This window comes from Mus pahari, chromosome 7, assembly GCF_900095145.1.
Source record: "Mus pahari chromosome 7, PAHARI_EIJ_v1.1, whole genome shotgun sequence".
In the NCBI taxonomy this organism is placed as follows: domain Eukaryota; kingdom Metazoa; phylum Chordata; class Mammalia; order Rodentia; family Muridae; genus Mus; species Mus pahari.
The window spans coordinates 99,164,391-99,166,993 of record NC_034596.1 but is presented as its reverse complement, the minus strand read 5'-3'; positions in this window follow the sequence as shown (position 1 = coordinate 99,166,993).

Sequence of the window (2,603 nt, the reverse complement as noted above, 5' to 3'; positions counted from 1 at the left end):
AGTGCAGGTAGAGGAGGGTGATTCCACCCACAGTAAAGGAGCTCTGGGATGCCAAGGGAAGGCCCAGTGCTGCTATCAGAGCTCCTGCTCAGCCACTCCAGGGAACTGGGACAGAAGCACAGGCTGGCAGGAGGTAGAGAGCCTAAAGCAACAGGGTCTGGTTGGAGATGGAACTGAGGCAGCAGCTGTGGAGGAATACAGGGGACTTAGAGACCACTCGGTGATAGGGTGTCATCGGTCTCCTGTGACAAAGGCTCAGACAGAGACTGAGAGACCACTGAGCGGTTAAGAGCACTGACTGCTCTTCTGAAGGTCCTGAGTTGACATCCCAGCAACCACATGATGGCTCACACTAATCATCCATAATGAGATCTGATGCCCTCTTCTGGGATGTATGAACACAGCTACAGTGGACTTAAATAAGTAAATCTTTGGGCTGGAGTGAGAAGGATGGGAGAGAGAAGAAAAAGTGTCTGAAGGCAGCTACATTTTAATTACTTAATAAATAAATAAGTAAATAAATAAATAGATCTTAAAAACTCTCAGACCTTGGCTCCATGCCTGTGTTCAGAATAAGGAAATGCTAATCAAAGGAGGAGGAGGAGCCAGGTCAGCAGGTGTGCTGTGGCCTAACCTGAGGAAGGGACACTGAGCTGTTTAGCTGTGGAACCATATGATTCCTGCCCTGGAAAATTCTCACTGAAGGCAGGGTGGGGACTCTGCAGATAAACCCTCTTGCCCTATCTGCTCATTTCAGGGACCTGCCCAGACAGGAAGATGGAAGGAAATTAGGTCCAACGCCCAAATACAGAAGAGGCCTTCAGCAGCTTTGCCTGTTTGGGGCATTAAACATGGGCTTTGTTCTTAGCTTATTGTAGATCAGTGCGTTTCTGGTGGTTTGCATAAGAGTGTCCACCACAGGCTCAGATATTTGCACACTCAATCCCAAGAAGGTGGCTTTCTCTGCACAGGTTTGGGAGGTGTGGCCATGCTAGAGGAATCAGTCACCCAGGACAGGGGATGAGAGGTGAAATGTCACCATGTCACTTCCATTTTTGCTTCATGGCTGCTGTTGAAGATGTGAGCTCAAATCTTCCTGCTCCTGCAGGCATGCCTACTGCTTGCTGCCATGCCTTCCCCACTTCTCCTTCCCCTGCTGAGATGGACTTGTCACTAAGAAACCATAAGCCCAAATAAACTCTTTTTGTAAGTTGCCTCAGTCACGGTGTTTTATCACAGCAACAGGAAAGTACTTAAACATCCAGATATGCAGTTCCCTTAAGGCTATTATTAAATCCAGGGTCTTCTCTCTGTCCAAGGCTCTCACTTTCATGGTAAATCTCGGAGTGTGCATGCCAGTGTGTGCCTCTAGGTTCCATTTCTGTAACAACTACAGCTTTAGCATGGGTCTTGACATCTTACAGTGTTACCCTCTCCCCAAGCTTTGCTCTTCTGCATTGCCCAGGCTATTGTGGTGGCCACATTTACCTGTCAACTGAGTTCATATTTAAGTCAGTGAACTTTGGGTAAAACAGATTGGCTTCCTCAATGTGGGTGAGCCTCCCCAGTCTCTGTAAATGTGATTGGAAAAGCCCCCAGAAAAAGAACTGTCTCCTCAAAGTATCCTTCCCCACCCTTGTCTCTCCATCGTGACATCGTCCTGTGGGGTCTTACTCAGGGAAAGTGTCTGTGGGACTTCCTTGAGGACCTTGTGAAATGCAGAGTTAGGTTCAGTTACCAGTTATCTGGGACAGGGCTTGACACTACAGTTCCAGTGACTCCATGAGACCTGTGCATAGCACCCAGGTGAGAAAGAAGGGTGAAGGTCTCATTTGGACACATGCACGTGATACCTCAGGGAGTTCTTTTTATCATCCCAAGGCCAACAAACCAGAATCACTTAGGCAGGGCCAGGACGACATGCTCTAGCACCCAGGGGGGTTGTGTGGGTAGCAGAGCTTGAAATAAAAACAGGAAGCACTCTGGAAGGGAGGTCCTGGGGTACCTGCCACTGTCTAGCTTTGTGACAGTGGGTGAGTCACTAAGGTGTGCCCAACCTTTGACCACCCCAAAATAGCTAAGAATGTGGTCCGACATATTAGTAAATGACAATCTGATAGCACAGTGTCAAAAGTTTGGACATCCTTGTGACTGTTCTAAGAAGAAGGATCAGAACCACATTGATCAATAGGAATCAAATCTAAACCTAAAAACAAAACTACAGGTGGGACAATGGACTATGCACAGACAGGCTGGTCTCCAGTTGAGTTGAGGTCTGAACCCCTGAGAAACATGTTGGTGATAATTTTCACCTTCATGGGACAGAAGGTGTTCCCCCATGTCTCCTGGACCCCTGGCTTCTGTCAAAGTTACCACCCCCACAGCCCACACAAGAGAGGCGTATGGCTAGTAGTCATACAGACAATGTCCCAAGCTTATGACCTTCAGGCTAGATGTCTCCCAGTTACCTAGCAACAGCAAGATAACACAGCCCACTATAAGAGGGGCTGCTTGGCCCCTCCTCGCTCTCTTACTCTCTCCCTCTCACTCTCTCCCTCTCACTCTCTCCCTCTCACTCTCTCCCTCTCACTCTCTCCCTCTCA